The sequence below is a fragment of the Anas platyrhynchos genome, chromosome 9 (genome assembly GCF_047663525.1).
Source record: "Anas platyrhynchos isolate ZD024472 breed Pekin duck chromosome 9, IASCAAS_PekinDuck_T2T, whole genome shotgun sequence".
Classification (NCBI taxonomy): domain Eukaryota; kingdom Metazoa; phylum Chordata; class Aves; order Anseriformes; family Anatidae; genus Anas; species Anas platyrhynchos.
The window spans coordinates 9108753-9128556 of record NC_092595.1 but is presented as its reverse complement, the minus strand read 5'-3'; positions in this window follow the sequence as shown (position 1 = coordinate 9128556).

The following is a 19804-nucleotide window of genomic DNA, read 5'->3' as shown; positions in this document are numbered from 1 at the left end:
ACGGGGCACCGGCCCAGGCTGCCCATAAATCATCCGCAGTGTGTGTGTCCCTGGGCTCTGACCTCGGCGGGGCCGAGATTAATGGACTATCCGTTTAACCCCACTAGCCCCTAACTAGCCGTGAAGCGCAGGAACAGCTTCCCAACGGCACCGGTGGGAACAGCCCCGCTCTGTGGGTGGCTGGCGCGGAGAGCCCCTCTGCTTCGGAGAGAAGCTGCCTGGGAAAGTCATTGTTTCCGAGCAGGGGGCAGCAGATCTGCCACTTTTCCCGTGTGCAGGACATTTTTCATAATTACGAGGAAGAGCTCAGTCACAACGGCTCAACACAGCTGCAATTAATACCCAGCCTGCTGCTGGCTCTCGCAGCCGGCCCCTGCTCCACCTTTGGTTAGGGAGGTGACGGCATCTCCCCATGGTGTCCCCGTGCTCATGGCACCAGATATGGGCCAGGAGCCCCTACAGACAGTGCCAGCCATCCCATGGGGGCACCCAGATTTCATGGGGAGATGGGAAGCAAACACACGTGGCTTCATCCCTGCACTCCAGCTTGCAATGAGCAGCTCCCCGTGTGCTGTCCCTGCCACCCTGCTGCACTTTACAGCAGGAAAAGGGATGGAGGGGAGAGAGGGGGTGTCCTCTCTTGGGGTTACTGCAAACCCCAAGGTGGGGAACCACAAAATTTTACCCAGTTTCAGCCTTCCTAGGCTCAGCTTGCAGCTCGTTTTCATTCTAGCTGAAACACCTTTGGGTTTTTGAGACCACTGCCCCAGCAACAGCTGAAAGCACTGATGGGGGTGAATGCAGCGCTGGGCAGGACATCAGCCCTGCTCCTGCAGATGAGGAACGGAGAGGAGCTGTGCTTAACGCCTCAGCTTCTTCCACAGCCTCTGAAACACCTGGAGCATCACATCCACATGGCATAGCCAGCATCCCTTGGGATGCAGGCAGTCAGGGGAGCAGGGCAGCTCCCTCCTGCGCACCCAGGGCTGCCCAGCTGGGAACACGCTGCTCAGTGTTTCAATATTGTTATACTGGAAAATGGAGAATAAATATGAATGAATTCAATATTAACCGTGCGAGATAGTATGCCGTATATTCACACGGTTAAGTAAAAGAGAGTAAATGGAAATCTTTATCACTATAGACTGCTGAATATTAATAGTTATTGTTTGAGTCGCTGCAGCGTGGAAAAGTCAATTATAACCTAAGTGTAAAAGCGTCCTGAATTATAGATAAACTAGGCAAGGAGAGAGACGAATCTTCACCACACAATACAAAAACCTTGATATAAGAAGAAATAAATGTGATAAGAACTTTAAAACAGTAACTGTCGAAACGCAGCAAATGATTCTTTGTATTATTTAATGCTGTGTATAAACCGGATTCTCTAAAGGGTTAAATGCCTGCATGTTAAACATTTGCTTTATTTCTGCAGCCTACACGGAGACACAGGCAATGGAGGGGAACTAACATGTTTGCATCTTCAGCAGGAAAGCCAGAATTTTCCAAACAGCTCTACACCCACAGCGGGGCTGGGGTTTTCCAGCACCCTTTTGAGGACCAAAACAAACGGTCAGGTTTCCGCGTGTTTCCAGGAACAGAGAGCAGAAAACACAAGGGCAAGCCTCCTGCCAGCCCCACAGCACACGATACCCGAGGAGCTCGGGGACGAGCCAGGCGATCCCATGGCCCTGCAAAGGGCCAGCATCCATCCGTCACCCCAAACGGAGCTTCCTACACCACATTAACCCCACGTGCGATCACTCCCAGGCGGTGCCAAGTGACCCATCCCTGGGTTACAGCAGGAATAACAAGAGCAGGTTTCCAGAGCAAGGAGGTTTGAGCCGACACCAAAGGCAGCACGCTTCCTAACCAACAATCCATCCCTCCCGCTCCCACCCCGGCCAACGCCGGGTCAGGATTTCGCAACCCTCATGGTTTAAACAAACATCTCCGCAGGCCGGCAGCCCACGGCCACATTGCTTGGCCCTGGCGGAGTTTATCCCTCGCCTCTCGTGCCCCAGCGCTGCTGTCCCGGAGGGGCAGGAGTGGCCGCTGCCCTCCCCGAGCCTGCCTGCGCTCACCCGGCCCCACTGCTGAGGTTGCACAACGATTTCCATTAGAAGCCATAATTAAGGTCAAAAAGTATTTCTATTACAACCCTGCTTTCCTCACTCGGAGCTTCCTGAAAAAAAAAAAAGAAAAAAAAAATCTCCTTTTGCTCTAATTTTTTCCATGCTCTGAGCCCGGAGGCAAATTGGGATTTAATGTTTAAATTAAGCCCATCGAGGAGCATCTGCAAGCCGCGCGTTGCCCTGCTCCCGCGACTGCTCCCCTCTCACGGCTGTGGAGCTGGGCTGCACGGCCAGCCTGGAGCAGTGTCCTGCTCCGGAACAGGGGCTTCCTTCCATCCGAGCCGAGCAGAAAGCTGATTAATATTAAGCTGATTAATATGGGGCCATTGTTTAGGGATACCCCACGGAGCGTTTATATTAATCCCACTCCTGCACTGCGCTGCGACACCGCACACCACACCCGCGTGCGGATATTAGTGCAGGCGCTTTGGAGAGCCTGAATATTAAAACCATTTAAAAATAATAACAGGCAGAGTGGTGGCCGCAGCCAAGATCCCAGCTGCCGCGGCCGAGGGAGCACGTCCCCTGCCATACAATGAGCTAACGTCTTCGCTCAACCCCCTTCACCTTCCGCAGCCAAAAGATGAACCAGCGCAGAAACAATTTTGTCTCGGAGAGGCGAGGGAGGCTTTGGTCTGGCAGATCCCCTGCGGCTCCGAGCAGGTCCCGCAGCGCTGAGGGGCAGGGGAAGCGCTGTGGGAAACATGCTGTCATCGCGGGCAGGCATTTGGGGAGATCCTATCGCGTCGGCAGGGACACGGGGCTCGCTGCAATTAGCGTAATTTCCTTGAGGAATCTAAGAAAACACCGGTTCCCCAAATCTGCTGAAATTCCTACCCTGCCAGAAATGCAGGTTAGCCGCAGCCACCCCGGCCGGCCGGCACCTCCAGAGCACCTCTGCTTGCAGACAGAACTTGTGACTCATTAAAGCAACAAATACGAACAAGATCGATATCGCCCTCCTGCACTACTCCGAGCACTATTGGCCTGCAAAAAATCATCTGATCCAAGCCGGGAAAGAGGGGAGCCCCGGGGAAACGGGCTCTGGCGCAAGACCCTCAGGTACTCTGCCCGTGCCGAGCAAACGTGAGGTTGTGCAGAGGCGCAGGGGCGTTTTTGGAGGGGTCTCTACCCAACGGTGGTTTCTCGCCCCAGGAGGCTGCTCAGGGGTCTCGGGCTGTGCGCAGGGACGGGGAGCAGGGCAGCCTGCTCTCGTGTGCATTAATCGCCTCCGTCTGCTCGCCATACGGGCTGCCGCCGCGGCCCCGGCAGGGAGAGGAATGCTTTTGTTTGCCGAGCGCACTTGGCAGCCGGAAGGGATCGCTGGAAAGCGAAGCGGGCACTTAACGAGCCGCGTCCTTCCAGGATAATTAAAGCGAGACCCAGAAAGCGAGGCTGCTCTCCGTGTGCCCGCAAAGCGGGCCAGACGCTGCCCTCGCCGCCCCTGAGCCGGGGGCTCCAGGGCGGGCAGAGGCTGTGGATGGCACCGGGGCTGCTGGTGGGCTCCTGCCCCGTCCCTGGCTATGTGAGCTCAGGGCTGAGCTGCCCCCAGCCCCGGGGAGCCGCAGAGAGACACCCCGGCCCATCACAGACCGACGGCAGCCGCCGTGCAACAAGCTCCCCCTTCCTCCTCCCCAGCCTTCCGACGCCGGGTCACCTTCAGTCAGGAGGAAAGCTGCATTTTTGGCAGCAGTCCCCAGAAAAAAAAAAAAAAAGGGAGAAGAGGCCCGAGTTTTGCTGCTGGCACGCTGCCTGTCCCCCGGCACGGCCGCTCATCCTCAGCAGCGGCCCAGCAGCCCCAGGACAGACTCACAGCCAGCTTTCACCCCGGCTTCCCCGGCACGCGTGTGCTGCCAGCAGACGAGTCTGTGGGACATACACAAAGCCACAAATCTCCCCCAAACCCCGCTGCATGAACCGTGTGGGTGCTGGTTTTGGTGAGCAGCTGAGGGCTGATCCAGCAGGCATCAGCATCCCCCTCTGTGCAGCATCCTTCCATGCAGCACCCCTTCCCCACGGGGCACCCCCTTTGCACGGGACACCCCCTCTGCATGGGATACCCCCTCCGAACAGGGCCAGCAGCCGCGGCAAGCAGGCTTGGCAGGACCCGTCGTGTCAGATCAGCATCTAATCACCGCACGGGGGGGAGCAGCCAAGCCGGGGACAGAGGGGTGAAAGGGCAATGGCTGATTCACAAACCACCCAGCCACCAGAACAAAATTCCCCTTCTAACAAGGCATGGAGCAAACAAATTATCTTTGTTGTTAGGAAATCTGTAAGCACTTATCGTTATAATTACCATCTGTGGTTTTGCGATTCAGGTAAAGTAGCAGCAGCAGCTCTGATACGGGTTAGGCGCAGCCCCGCGGGCTGCTAATCAAAACCAACCCGTTTGCCTTCAGGTTGAAGATGATGTCAAACTTGATTGAACGTCCACCTTTGATGGCTTTACCTGAGACCTAACAACATCTGCGTCTTACTCACAGTAGCTCTGAAAGGTGATACGTGTGGAGGAGCAAAGCCGCCTGCCATCCGCGCCCAGAAAGGGAGACGCGAGCTCCAACCAAAACATCAGAGCTTCAGGAATCAATAAAACGCTTTTTTTTTAAAAAAAAAATAATAATAATAAAAAAAAAAGTGTAAACAACAGAGTCTGAAGCCCAAAGAGTTGGTCAGAAGATTTATATGCAGCTTAGTTCAAATTTCTGTAATCTATTTAAATTAATAGCCACGTCCCATGCTAAATTGCTTCCAGAGACCAACAGCTTCCAGGTTATTTCATTCCTTGCAAGAGACGCGCAGAGGGGGACCTTGCTGCGGGCTCGGGGACATGGCACAACCCCTTCTCTGAAGGTTGAAGGGCACGCAAGGATGCGGTGGCAAGACGAAAAGGTCCCCATGAGCTGCCTCCTGGCAGAGGATCCTGATGGGAAGCAGGTCTGGGGTGTCTGCACCCAACTATTTGCTGCGTTCAGGCCACAGAAGCATCCTGTGCAGCCCCGTCCCCATCTAGGAGGGAGGCTGTCCTCCCCCTGCCCCATGCCGGGGTGTTATTTGGGGTTGCCCAACATTTTCCATGCTAAGATCCCCCACCCATTCCTAATAACCGCACCGGCGTTCAGCTGGCATTTTCAAAAATAAAAAGAAATCCCCCGGAGCGGAGGGCACAACCCAGGCTGGGAAGGTTTCCGCCAACTTGCAGATTGAGGTTCTGGAAAATGAAGATGGCCAAATTGAGAAACTGCCGCGGCCATTCCAAGGAGCAGCTCGGCTGCCTCCACGTTTGCGGCAGAGCGCTGCATCTCCCCGGGGAGCCGCAGCGATTTTCCCAGTGATAATTCTTCCGAGTTGTGCAATATTTCAAACTCCTGAAACACCCGTGCTAAGCCTGCGTTTGTTCGCTGGGGTCTCGGGGGGTTTGTCTGAGCAAGCCATATCCAAAATTAGGGGTGTGGGGGGGGGGGCTGAGCTCTCTGTTCTCACACCTTTTAGTGTGGGGGGACCTCGCGCTGCCTGATGTGCACCCTGCAGGGCACGAAGGAGGAGGAAAACCACATGGAAGCACAGGGAAAGGGAATAAGGTGTGGAAATGAGCCTGGGGAGGAGCGAGTGCTCATCAGCAGCTGCCCCAAGGACGGGGCTCAGCACCGGGGCTGGAGCACGGTGTCCTCAGCCCGCCGTGGGGCAGAGATGTTCTCCAGCAACACCTCGTGCTGGTGGCAGAAGGAAACATTTAAGTCCCCGGGAGCAAAACGCCTGGCTGCAGCTGGTGCAACCTGCACAAAATGGAGTGAGCTAGAGAGGATTGGGAGCTGTACCCGGTGTTCACCCTGAGCCTACTCGGTGCCTGCAAAAGGTGCTCACAGAAGTGATTTAGGAAGGCGGGAGCTTCCTCCTCCCTCTCGCCATCACACATTTGGTATTTCCACACGAAATCCCACCTGAGGAGGGGCAGATTTCCACCCATTCTCCCCACAGCATCCCGCTTTGGCAGAAACCAAGCCCCAGAGACCGACAGCCCCGAGAGCTGAGAGCTCTGAAATCTCCTGGAAAGCATTGCACAACCCAGCGCTGTTGCAACACGCTCGGGGTATAACAAACAAGGTGCTCGGCATACCTGCAATACCATCGCTCTGCCCCGCGCCACCGCCACCCACGTGCAGGACGCTTCCCTCGGCTGGCCTCAAGCTGCCTCCGAGCCTCCAACGTGAGGCCGAGAGCTGGGCCTCGCTGTCCTCCTGCTCCCCATCCCCATGGGGTCTCTGTTTGGGGAGGGAGGTAACAACCCGGGGACAATGGCACGGCGTGGATTTAGTGCAGCACAAGGCGCTCACCTGGGGGAAATGTTGGCTGAGGTTTCACCGACACGATTCCTCTGCTCTCATGCAAACGGTGGCCCAGCTCTCCCTGCACCCCCACCTGCCTGGGGGTGCTGGGGCTGGAGAAGCCCCGCATCCAAAACCATCCCTCTCCCCGTGCCGGGGAGCCGGCAGCCACAAGCACAACCGAGCTTCTTGCACGAGGACGGAGAGGTTCCCCCCTCCCGGCACAGCTGCTCTAAATAAACCACGTCCCGCTGATTATCATCTGAGGGCGATATTTTAACCGCAAACTATTATTGCTGCTCGCCCTTTGTGGAAGCAGGCAGGTGCAGGAGGCACTTGGCACTGGGGCAGAATCGATGGGCAGGGGGACGGAGGCACGGAGAAACGCCGCTGCTCTCCGCATCGGGGAACCTGGAGGTGTCCTGCAGGGACATCCCTCCTCACCTCCCTGTCCTCCCTCTCACACTTCCCAGGCTGATCCTGCTTCAGCTTCAGAGAAACCTTCGCCTCCTGCTTCTCTCCAGAGCAAATCCTTGCTTTTTCCCCTCCTGGGGGTGGGGGATGCAAACGCTCGACTTGCTCGGGATTTATCCTGCTCTAACCTGCGCCAGGCACCTCGGCGGAGGCAAGGCAGGTAAAGCAGATGCTTTGGCAGCCCGGCACATCGCTGTTAGCAATTTAAGGGGAAAAGGGAGGTTTTGGGGATGGACTGATGGATGGAGAGCGTGGTCTGGCAGCCGGTCAGCATCACGCTCCCGCTTCCACAGACCCAGACACCGGCAAGTTTGTTCCTGGAAATATTTGTGAAATGTAGGCAGCTCTTTTTAACAGCTCCCACATGACACAACTGAAAAAAAAAAAAAAAAAAAAGCCACCAGACTGTCAGAGTCTCCCTCAATCCAATATCGTCCTAATGCTGAGCAGCAGCAGCAGCACAGGAAGGTGGATTTGCAGCAAAGGCACAAGGCGAAGACACCAAATCCCCCGGGCTTTGGTCCCAGCTCCTCCACGTGCCTGCGCTCAGCCCCACCTCCTTGTGCCTCAGTTTCCCCTAATCCTCTCTCAGACATTTCTGGGCAACCCAGGGGATGAAGTTCAGCCCCCGGAGGAGCTGCTCCAGGGAGCACAATGGGGTGTGTGCTCCCAAAGCCCCTCTGCGCGCCGGGTGGCATCTCCCCGTTCAGCTCAGCCTCTCACAGCTCCCGTTTGGAGCTGCTGATACCTTGATGTTTCCAATATTTTGATACTGTAAAACAGCCCCATCTGATGTGGAGTCATTAATACATAATAAATGAGACCCTAGCATGGCGCTTTGACAGCCACAGTTTTTCAGAAGAAAACGACTCTTCTGAACAGATTTGAAAACCCAAACAAGCTTTCCTGGCAGCTGCCAGAGACGGGGATTTTTGGAGGTTTCGCCGGCTCGCGAGGCTTCCAGGGGTGCCTTTGCTGCGTTTGCCACGGAGCCATCTGCCTCCAAACCTCTTCAAAGGCACGAGCACATCGCCTGAGAAAAGGAGACCGAGCTGCACCATTTTCCCAGACTGAAATCTTCATCTATTGCCCAACACGCCTCCCAATGGCACCGCCCGGCTCGCAGCACCGAATTCCTGCCGTGCAGAAGGCGGCTCTGGTTTCAGCCCTCGCCTGCCTCCTGCAACCGGGGCTGGGGCAAACCCTGCCTCCTTCTCCTCCTCCTCCTCCTCCTCCTCTTCTTCCTCCGTGGGCACAAGGGCTTTTCTTGCCTTTCCCCTTGAGCATTTCCCAAGGGGCTCGGGGAGTGGGTGGGCGGCAGCATCACGGCTCGGAGGGGCCCCAGGGGGGTCAGGGTTGTTGTTTTTTTTCAGTGCATGGGATGAGGCCTGGGTTTGGTCTGCAGGCTGACACTTATTTTCGGCTCTTCCCCCCAGGCGAGCTCCTTGCGCAGCACAGACGTCGGGAAAGGCAGATCTTCCCGAATCATCTCACACCTGCTCCGCAAAGCTGCTCTCCATCCGACACACGCAGGCTGTTTGCAAGCTCTGCATATGTTTGCGTAACCTCGGGTTTTTGGCCGGAAACCAGGCTTTTCGGGAGGATTTCTCAGGCTTTCAAAACCTATCGTGGTGCCGGGGCCGTGAGTATGCGCGCGCTCACCGCACAACGTGACGGGGAAGGAGCCGCGGCTGGAGGGAAGGGGAGATGGGCCCGGCCAAGCTGCAAGAGCAGAGTTTTTGGGATCACACCTCGCTTTTTCCTCCCCGGAGATATTTTCTTTCAAACATCATAAAAAGGTATTGGATATTCTTTCAAAGATGCCCAGGAGAGCGAGCAGAAGGGAAGGCAGCCTGCACCGTGGCTCTGTGGATAACTGATTGCTTTGCTCATTTTGGTCTGACCCAGAACAAATATGTTTCATTTTTCCAATGAGCTGGTAAAAAAATACAGTCCCCTTACTTCTAGTTTACTTAGAGCTTGTTTTTTTTTTTTTCTTTTTTCTCATTTTATTCCCTTTTTAATACAGAGCAATTTCAGAACAAAAAGCCAAAATAGCAACTTGAAAATCACTTTTTAGTGTTTACTTATTCTTGTCAATACGATTTGCCCCGCTCGGCCTGATTCCACCAATCATTTCGGTCACCTTGGAAGACTTTTTGGACCCTTCCCTGCTGGCTGCAGCCACCCTGCCCAGCTGTGGTCCTGAGCACATCCCAGCCAGGATGCGATGGCACCGGGGCAGCAGCGCCAGCACCTCCCATCCCATCCCATCCCATCCCATCCCATCCCATCCCATCCCATCCCATCCCATCCCAGCATGCTGGGACTCGGCTCGCTGCTCGCCTCGACGCCGTTTCCCTAGCGAAAGACGCTCTCAGACTGCAGCAGAGACGCCGTTTGCCAAAATATTTGACAACACGAAGCGCTGCTTGGCGGGGCGCCAGGAGCCCCGTTTGAAAAGTGAAATTCGGCATGCTCCGGCCCCAGGAGCGGTTCCCACGCAGCCAGGGAGGGCGATGGCAGCGCCCGGGGCCATGGCAGAGGGCCCACCGCCTGCTTGCCACACCGAGGGTGGGCACCCCCGGGGCAGGGATGCGGTGGCCGTGCCTTGCAGGCTGCATCTCCCCTGCATGGGTTTCAGGGTGAGGGTGCTGCTAGGAGCCAGCCACCCCCCAGCAGGGCACGGAGAAGTGGGCTGAGATGGAGCACAGCTCCTGGGCAGCCTGCCCTCCTCCAGCACAGCTCCGTGCCCCAAAGCGGGCTGCGGCACAGCTGAGGCTCTGGGCTTGTTCAGTGCTCTGGGCATCCAGCACCAAAGCTCTCTGCTCGCTCACAGGTGGCTCGGGAGGGCTGAGCCAGGCTGGGAAACAGTCCTGGTGCCACATGGATTTGTGGGCCCCATCTGGGAGCCGTGCACCATCTGCCCTCCTCGCTGCAGCTTTCATGGGCCACCCACCCACCAAAAACAGGGGCTCAGCCAAGGAGCCGCAGCGTGCACGGGTGCAGCTGACCCGGCCAGAGAGCTGAGAAACACTGATTTTACAGGCAAAAGTGCCTGCTCCTTGCCTCAGCTTCTGTCCCTGCCGTCCCGTTTGCAGATGCTGGGGGAAACGTGAGGAGCAGGAGGCGAGGTTGCATGGGAAGAAAACCCCTCGCGTCACTAAAAAAAAAAGATGAGGTGGCTCCGAGTGGGAGCAGGGAGAAGAAAGGCCAGGGCACAGCGACACAGCTCGTTTGGCTTGTAACTCGGTCAGGATTTAATGCCGGGTAAATCTGACGGCGCACTCCTCGCTGCGTGGACCTCATCTTTCTTCCTGCGCCGTAAAGTGCTGAGCACACATCAGGGTGCTGTAAAACTAACCCAGAATAAAAAATAAGGTCTTCCAAGACGAAAGACTAATGCCTTCTGCTCCGCACAGGCAGAGGTGCACTACAGGTAGGCAGCGTATCTGGGAAGCTTCCCCGCCCTGCCTGCGCTTCCAAATCCTGCCCTGGCCACGCAGGGGGCTGGGGACACGTGGGGAGGCTGGGGCTGGGTCCTCTGCCATTTACTTCACCAATGCTTCACCCTTTTGCCAAAAAGGGAGAACAACAAAATCAAAGAGCAAGAGGCTGCAGGAAATACAGATAGCAAAGTGCTGGGCAGCATCCCCGGCAGCAGCAGCACGCGTCCAAGATCTCCAAATCCCGGTGCAGAAAGACGGCGCTTCTGGAAGGAGGTAGCGGGAGAGAGGAAAGTCTTCTCTGAGATCCCCGAAGCATTAATCCCAGATTTGAGCTATGAAGTAGAGCGTTAAGATGGAAAAAAGCCCAACCCTTTGCCAGTATGCTGATGTTCATGAAAAGAATAAATATCTGGAAGGAGACTGCCTGTTATTACTGGAATAACGCAATCACAAAGGAACACACCGCAAACAATTACAGTGGAACTAAGAGGGATGGACGCTGGCTCTGTACGCAATTAGGCACAGCTATGAGTCAGGGAAACGAACATTTTCTAGAAACACTGCACTTCTCCTCAGCACAGAAACCGCCTCCTGGATGGCAGGATAAAGTTTAAAGAAAAAAAAAATAATAAGAAAGAAAAAAGGGAGCAGAAATCTGCAGTATCATAACAGAAATCACAGATCAATGCGTTTGCCCTAGGAAATGAACAGATACACATCAGGACTTGGCAGCTGAAGGAGTCTCCCAAACGAAGCAGAAACAGCTCAAAAGGAAAGGAACAAAAACAGAAAGAGAGAGCGAGGGGGGGGGAGAGAGAGAGAGAGAGAGGGAAGGCGGCGCGGGCTCCGGAGCAGACACCATCAATCTGCACGCGCGGAGCAGGAGGCAGCGGTACCTGCCTCCCGGCCGGCCAGGGCTGCACACGCGAGGAGGGAGGACAAACAGGCCTGAGAAAATACAGACGATTTGCTTCCAAGGGCCTTTTCTTGCCAAAATTTACAGGCCTGCAGTTCTCAGTTAATAGATGGAGCTCCCCTTAGAGCTCCTAATGGAAGAGGCTGAAATGAAAACCACCCGCTCCCCGCGGGAGGAGGGGGGGCCAAGCGCACAGCCTGAGCGAATGTGTTCTGCATCATCTCTGCCGGGACAGGGCCCGGACACCTCATCACACGCCCCGAGATAACGAGCTATGTGGAAGTGGGAATGCGGATTTTTAAATTAAAAAAGAAGAAGAAACCGCCCAGCGCAGAGGGATAATCGCCGGGAAGAGCGCAAAGGAAAGTTTCCCCTGGGCAAAGCTGTGCAGTGGGCAGGGGATGCCCTGGGCAGGGGCTGTGGCCGTGCCCATGGCTGCAGCAGGGCATGTGCTGCCCATCCGCAGGGGCTACCTGGGCACGCACAGCACTTGCCCGGTGGCCACCCCAACGCGCTGGAATCGCCAGCTCTGTCCTGCTGGAGACCGCTGGCGGGGCTGTGCAGGCTGGCAGGCAGCAAACAGCACGGCGCCGCAAACAGGGGCTCCGACAGCTATTAAACACAACAGGCAGCAAACTCCTCAATCGATATTCTGGATGCGCGACCTAACCCTCACCATAAATCACTCCGATAACGCGGAGAGCGCAATCCTCGCGGACCCGGCGAGGTGCCGCGCAGCTCCGCGGGCAGCGCTCGGTGCAAGCCGTGCAATTAGCGGGGTGACGTGTTTGCAGCTCAGCCGCACGTGCCGTGTGGTGTCAGCCCCATCCCAAACAGCCCGACCCCAAAGAGCCCAGCAGCATCAGCTGCCTGCAGGTTTTGTGAGCCTCACGGCCGGTCCCGTCCCCAGCACCGCTGGGCAGCCGAGGGAAGGGGACAGGGATGGATGGAGCAGCCCAGCGCTCGGCTTCCAGCGGATAAAGTGGCCGTAAACCTGATTTATCTGCTAAGCCACAGGAGGGTAAGCGAGCTCCTGCCTAAGCAGGGACATCCAGCCCGTGCCCCAGGGAAAGTCCGGGTGTAACGCAGCAGCGAACCCGCTCGAGGGCACGCCGTACAGTAGAGAGGAGCCCACAACCCTACATACAGTACGGTGCGTGCATATTTAATGTATTTGCTTGGCAGATGGAATAACTTTGTTAACAGACTATTTAAATTCCTGAGGGGGTACCTGTAACTATTAGAAATTGATTTTATGAGCCTGTTATACAAACATCACTCTTCAAGGTCTAAAGCATATTGAAATTCTTCCTGTTCTCTCTCAAACAGATGGTGCTAGGAATTTTTCTGAACCTACTCGTATTCATAAATACTACCCTCCAATCCCTCTTGCAAGACAGAAACGATCCTAATTAGAATGGCGAGCCCTCACCATCTTTTCCTCATCACACAGTTCCCATAAAACCACTCCAGAATAGGAAGGTTTTGGCAAACCCTTCCCTAGGCGAGCAACTGCGAGTATTCCTGTACGGTTGTGTCACAATTAGAATAATAAATAATATTTAAAAAAAAGCACCCTGTGACAGATTAAAGGGCTTGCGGGACTGATTTCCAAGGAAAAAATTGAGGGGCTTGCTCTGTTGAGCTTGGCTGGGTGCAGCTGGGAGCATCGGGCTCAGGGAGCTGGGCAGGGGGCACTGGGGGCTTGCACCCCTCCGGGAGCTCACTTTTGGGGTTTTGCAGCATGAGGGCAGCTCGGAGCACCTCTGGGTGCAACCTGCATGAAGCTGCTCAGCAGGGCTTCAGCCAGCAGTGAGACGCTGCTCACTGCGAGATCTTTTAGGGCTGGCAACAGATTCATGTAACCCAGCAGGCAGATTTCTTGGGTGATGAAATTAATTTTGAACTCGGTGGAAGTGGAGGTAGTTGAGGGCTCCCATTCGGGGGACAGAAACAATGCGCCATGCGATAAGGTGCCCGGCCTCGCAGTGTGAATAGCAGCTCCGCAGCTCAGATAGGCCACCGGATATTTTTTTTATTCTGCTGCCATTCATGAACAACCCCGAGCTCAAATACGGTCATAAAGAGCATTCACTGAATGGAAAAAAAAAAAAAAAATCATTAAAAATTGCGGTCTCTTCCTGGACAACCCAGTAACAGAAAGTGCTAGCTACATTTGTCGAGTAAATTGCTTGCAGGGAATAGTTTTACTAGCTCTAAATGGGGTGGAATTAAGCAAAGGGAAACGAATGCCAAGCGCACAAATATTTCTGGGTGTGAGGTAGGAGGCGCGGACCAGCCCCTCCGGGGCCGTGCAGACCCCAACAAAAAGCTGTGCCCTGACCCCTGGCACATGGGCCTGCCGTGCACCCCACGGATTTTGGGCTGCTGGGCCTCAGCTTGGCACTTCCAGGTCTCAGCAGCAGAGGGCAGGGGCTGGCCACAGAGTCAGCATCTGGGGCCACCAGGCCGGGCAAGCGGGCAGGAGAAATTGGGGGACCCCTGACAGCAGCCTCAGCTGGGCATCCCCCATCAGTCCCAGATTTTGCTGGATTGCTCAGCTTTTGGGTGTCACTCACATGGAGAGGAGCAGAGCTTGCAGGAAGGCACCATCCTTATTTATTTCAGCTAAACAAAATGATCCTGGTGGTTCTCCCCTGCCCCAATGCCCCCAGTCCCTCCGGCTGGGCCCAGCCTAGGGTTAACCAGGGACACGCCGCGGCACCGGCAGCAGGCTGAGCTCTCCAACAGCTATTTGCTGAGCGCTCCGGGGAAGGCGAGGGAAGAGGGTCTCATTAAAAGAGAGGAAAAGCAAAAAAAAAATCCTCCAATGATTTGCTCTTTCCATCTGCTCTCCTATTTGGTCAGCTCATGCAGCGGGAGCTATCGTGGGCTGAGGGCTGCTCCCTGCTAAGTGGATGCTGTGAGGACATTTCATAAGCTCCACGCTCCGCAGAGATGCCTGGGTGACAGGGCTGTGCTCCTAGCAAGGCACAGAAAAAAAAAAAAATCTTAAAAATATTAAAATCAGGGACAACAGCAAGCACCACACTCCCAGACCCACTTCTGGAAGGCTCCTGACCCCAGCACCTCTAGGGCACGCCTGGGTGCGCCCGGTGAGGTACCCCAGGGACTCCCCATGCTTTGTCCCGTGGGTGGAAGGCATCTGCGAGGCTCCTGGGGAGAAACCTGGCGAAGAGAAGAGCCTGCCATGCCCCCGGGGTGATGGTGCATAGCAAATTACCGCAGACAGGAGGCTGTAATGCAATCCAGCAGCAGCAAGGCAAGCCAGCATCACTCCTGGCTGAGTGCACAAACGCGCGTGCCACGGAGCAGGGAGGTGACAAACCGTCCCTCTGCGGGGGGACACGGAGGTCCGGAGCCAGTGTAGTCCCCATCCCACCCTGCTGTCCCTGCAGGGACAGTGGGCACAGCCTGACACAGAGGCTGGGTGCAGAGGAGGCATTGCTCATTGCCTCAGGTAATTTGGGGTCTGCCCTGGCTGCCTCTCTGGGTAGCTCAGGTGGCTTTAGGGAGATGGAGAACCCACATAGCCAAGGCAAAAACTGGCAGGAGGGGGACTTGGATGCCCACAGTGGAAACATTTCAGGGGCTTCACATCCAAGAAACACCCTGTTTTGCAAAAACGACCCACCACAAGCCACATCCTGCCCGGCTGCCTCAAATATCTGGCTCACAGCCAGACAAAAGCAGGGCTGAAATGGTCAGTCTGGCCCCAAAGCTCATTTTTGCCCTGGCTGGGCAAGGAGACACGGCTGCAAGCTTAGCCCCATGGGCTGCCACCAGGTTTCCCCGAGCAAGGGTGGCTGGGGAAGACCATGCAAAGCCAGGGTAAAAGAAAACCTGGACCCCAAAACCTCCCCAAAACCAGGAGTGGTGGCAGGGGATGCAGCGTGCAGAGGGTGACCAAGATGAGAAGAGCACCCAGGCCCCTTCTGCATCAGCTCTGAGGCAGGGAGAGGCAAGCACGGAGCATTTCCATCACGCCGGCACGGCAATTACAGAATCAGCCAAATGGTTAAAGAGGCTGGAGGGTTTGATTTAAATAAATAATAATAATTTAGCTTCCAAATTGCTCCCACATTGAGGTGCTTCAGGCTTTGCGCAATGCAATAAAAGCCATCTCAAAAAAAAAATAAAAAATAACAACAACAAAAAGCATACTAAAATGTTATCAGAAAAACACTACTCATTAAAATTAACAATTAAAACAAATTAGAAAGGCTCTACTGACACGGAGGGGGAGGGAGAGCATCCAAACGAGGAAAAATGCCTGGTAATTTTTAGTCACTGATAAGTAAAATAATGGTCTCATTTAGTACTGATTACCTAGAATTATTTAATTTTACTTCAAATTATTCAATTTTTGGTTGAAGTTACCTAGTAATTTTTAATTACCGATACATAATGCAATGACGAATGGCTCTTATTTACCCCTGTCTGCACGGAGGAGTGCAGGAAATCAATAGGCATTCCTGGCAAATTATCCGGTGGCTGGCTGAAATGATAGCAGCCGTCCCCCATCAGCGGGAACTGCCGGGGCTGGGCACAGTGTCGGGAACACCCCGGGGTCTGTAGGAGAGAGGAGGAGTTGCCAGAGAAGCTTTGGGGCAGGCTGGAAGCCCCAACCTAGAGAGGCGGCTTTTGGGGGTATTTTTTGGGGAGCGATGGGATCGGGGCCGGGAGCAAAGGAGCCCACCCCTCTGTGCGCAGGAAAGCAGGATTCAGGCCATTTTTAGCAAAGAGCAGGCTCTGCCACAGATTCTTGGCTGTATCATTGATTTTTCCTCCTAATGGAAACAACCTGCAGGACTGAAAATATTTGCAAACTGCTCAGGTCAGAGGAGGGAACAGCAATAACAACACGGGCGGAGGGGAGGCTTTCCCAGGGCAAAGCCGTGCTGTGCCCCTTCCCCGACGTCTCTAGGATGTTTTCTTTTCCCCGGGCATGCTGCCGATCTTTTTATTTGTTTTTTGTCCTCAAGCAGCAGCAGCATTCCCTGGGTATTCGCCCCACGTGGACCAGCCTCATTTGTTAAAGAAATGAGGATGGAAGGGGTCAGAGGAAGAGGAAGCGACGCGGGGGCAGCAGGACGAGCGCCCCCGGCTCCATCCTTAAGCTGTGCGTGGCTCCAAAGGATCAAAACTCACCTCCTCACCTGCTGGAGAGCTGCCACGGCTTTTGTCAGAGCCAGGGCTGCTCCATCAGCATGCGGGGAGGCAGGGCCAGAGCTCAAAGTGGTCTCGATAAAGCGGTGGTGGAGCCAGGAAAAACAGGGGAGCGCTCAGCAGCACCAGCGCGCCTCGAGCCAGCAAACACCGGGGGCGGGGGGGATGCCTAAATAAATACAAGGGAAAGCTGGCGAGGTGGCTGCTCACAGAGCAGGGCTTGGGTTGTAATGAACACAGGCTGGACGCAAGGCAGGAGAGCTGCACTGCAGCAGAAAAAAAAAAAAAAAGATTAAAAAAAGAACATTGTTCTGAGATAAGAGCAGCATCTCGCCTCCAGCGTCCTCCCCAGCCCCGCTGCGGTCTCGGCGCAGAAGATGCCCAGCTCTGGGCACTGGTGTGTGGCAAAGGTGGGAAATAAACAACGAGAGCACGGCCGAGGATGGGGAGGTGTGCCAGAGGCCTGGCGAACCTGATCTGTTGGGAGATGCTGCGGGCACCCAGCTGCTGCAGGAGGGAGGCGTCTGCTCCCAGCAGGGAGCAAGAGGCTGGAGCTGCGCTGAGCAGAACCCCGGTTTTGGTGCAAGGAGAGGCTCTGCATAACAAATCCCTGGTTGAGGAGTCTGTCTCTGTCCCAGAGGGCTGTGAAAGCTCCAGCGAACACCCACCAGGAGCAGCTGGGACCAGGCTGAAGCCCCAGGAGCCACCGCCACTCCGCGCAGAGCTGGGGAGGGGATGGGGAGCATCCCCTCACCCATCCCCAAAGCTTCGGTCACATCAGCACCCACTCACCCTGCCCATCGCACCCGGGAGAGCTCAGCCACGTGGCAGAGCTGAGGGCTGTCAGTGGTTGCTCTTTTTTTTTTTTCCCATTATTTAAATGAAAGGAACAACTGTGAATCACATGGTAAAAATCCCTAGCTCTCCTCTCCAGCTTGCAGATAGGAGCCCTACGACTGTTCCTGTTGGAAATTCCCATCCATGCACTGGCAGGAAAGGATTGGGGTCTGTGCCAAAACACATTCATCCCTTTCCAAGACTTCCCTGAGCCCCCGTGCGCTCCCCTGGCCACCTTGGTGCCCGCCGAGGGCCTGACTCAGGCTCCCCCAACACCCACCAGGTGCCACCTCCATGTGGCTGGGATGTGCCTCCTGCCTCCTTCCCTGCACTGCACGGCCTCACCACACGCAGCGTGGTGTTTGGGGGCAGCCAGGCCACCACACTGCCCTTGGGTACACGACACCCAGGCCAGGGAGCCCTGCGCCAGGCTAAGTCACTGCAGCAGCTCCTGTCCCGTGGGGTTCAGGCACCTTACTGCAGCGGAGGTGCTGGAAAGAGTCAGCAGTGGAGGATTTTGAGCCATCAGGATTTTTTTTTAGGAGCCTGGAGACAAAGCTGGATAAAAAGGAGGAAGGCAGAGGCATTACCCACATGGTTTTATCTGATCTGGCACCAAAACCTGCTATTGCCTCCATTTCCCTGTCTTGAGGAGGATTTTTTTTTTTTTAAATGTACACAGCTACAAATCACTCCTTCCAGTTTAAGTGTCAAATTAAATCAAGACAAACGCTCCCCTGTTCCACACTTCCTCCAGCCCTCGGCTGGGCCCTGTGGCCCTTTCCCAAACCTCCCATCGCCTGGCACAGCCCCAAGCCCTCACCCCGGGGACACCTTCAGCCCCAGCTCCCCATCCCCTCCGCACGCCGTCCTGCAAGCCCTCTCCCCATCAAGGAAACCAAGGACTTTTTGCACAAGGGGGCTCGCTGTCAGGCTGCTAAATCTCATCCCCAGCAGACATCAGGGGAAGCTGGAGCTCCCCTCGGCACCCAGCTGGCTCCGCATCGGGGCCGGATGCTCGCGGGGATGCTTTGTGGCCACGGCTGAATCCGAAGGCAGAAAATGGGTGAGAAACTCATTTTTACACCAACGCGTGATTAATGCGTGGAACTCATCGCCCTAAGATACGGCGAGGCAGAGAGTTTTGTAAGATTTTAAAGAAGATCCGACATTTATGTGGCTAATAAAAGTTTCTGCAGCTCCATGAGTCAAGGTAGATAAAAGGAAGATGCCTAGAGGGGAGATAAGGCCATGTGCTTCGGAGCATGAGCTAATGACTAATAGCAAAAGACAAAGAAGAAAGCACCCCTGGGAGGCTGGGTTTTTCCTGTGTACCAGGTGTTTGCTTGTACCTTCTCTGAAGGTCCTGGCACATGTTACTGCAAGATAGGATCCGTGATGAGCTGCATCCCATGCTCGCCTCAGGACAGCAACTCCCCTCCTCCTCAATTTCTACGTGTTGTTTTGGTTTTAAATTAGACCCAGATCTCTTCAAGCCCCAAGAAGCCTTTATCATTAATCCTCCTGACACACGGCCTGACCACATGCACTGGAAAGCATCGCTCGGGGCTGGCCGGGCTCCAAGAAGAGGGGACCCGGCGCTGACTCTCGGGGGCCCCCCCGGATGCTGACACTGCAGGTTATTACACACACTCACAGTGCCCGCTCCGGCCACCCTCAGCCCAGCACCTCGTTGCATGGAAAACCTTTGTCTGAGCAAGAGCACGGGATTTCCCTCGCAGCCCTACGCCCCGCGCAGCACCGCTGCCGCACCAGGCACGCCGCTTCTCCCCCCTCCTCCTTTGAAGCCCCCTGCGTTTGCAGGCAGACGTGGAGCTGCTGTTGGCCGCCTGCCTGCGTGCGTTTCATGCCTCGCTCTCACATCCCGTACCTTTGCAGAGTTTACATGATCTCAGCCCAGTCCTCCCCCAGCTTGTCTGCGGGCTCTGTCCTGCCTCTCCGGTGCACACAGCTCCCTTTGTACATCCTCCAAGGTGCTCAGGTCAGGGCGAGACCTGCCCAGGACCTTTCCTTCCATCCAACCACCAGCTCTGGGGCTGCTTACACCCACCAGGAGCCTCACCTTGATGCTTGAGGACCCTCAGCTGTGAGGTGGACATCACTGCTGCTGATCGCTCCCCTTTGAGCTCACAAACACCCCTTTCAAGGCTGATTCCTCCCCAAAGACATCAAGCAACCGTTGTGTTTCCCCAGCTTGAGCTATGAGGAACCTGCAGGGCCTTTCCATTCCCACCCCAAAATCCTCACCCACCCCAGCTGGGGCACCCAGCTTGCACATCCCCATCCTCCAGGGATGCCCACCTCCTCGGGGCAGGAGGTGAGCGTGGCACGATGCAGCTCGCCCACCTGCAGCACCCTGACCCCACGCTCCCCACCACTCATCAGTGCCTCTCCTGGTGACATCCGTCATCTTCTGACAGAGCTTCAGCCTCCTTAATTTGAGGCCAAGAGATCTCT